Raw genomic sequence first — 502 nt, forward strand, 5'->3', positions numbered from 1 at the left:
ACAATTAACGATAGTAAAAAAAAATTCATCAACGCTGTTGAGTCAAAAAATTGAAAGGTATAAACTTTATTTCTTCAAACGATGTTCAGACGTAGATATTTTTTGAACGTTACGAGACATTCAATTACGGAATTCATTAAATCTTGACAATTATATTATCGCTAATTTTTGGAATTGCGCGTTATTGGGAACCTAGGTTCTTCGTGTTTGTGTAATCCGAGGTCGGGTATGAAAAACTTCGACGATCATCACATCCAATGTTGTCGTGTATTGTTGTTGTGCCCGAGACCTTCGCGATCAATGTCATTACGATCGGTACAAGATATTCCCGATACCGCGCATGCGTGGATGCGTCGTAAGATCGAAGATCGAAATTGCCGAGCGTCCTTCAGTGCTTATCGGTCCGATCTCGAGGAAACAAGTGTTTCAGACGCGAAGCTGCGTTGGTCCAATGTGTGTGTAAACAGTGACTTGTTTGTGCGTCTTTCTTTCTTTCTTCCAA

The sequence above is a fragment of the Neodiprion pinetum genome, chromosome 1 (genome assembly GCF_021155775.2).
Source record: "Neodiprion pinetum isolate iyNeoPine1 chromosome 1, iyNeoPine1.2, whole genome shotgun sequence".
NCBI lineage: Eukaryota > Metazoa > Arthropoda > Insecta > Hymenoptera > Diprionidae > Neodiprion > Neodiprion pinetum.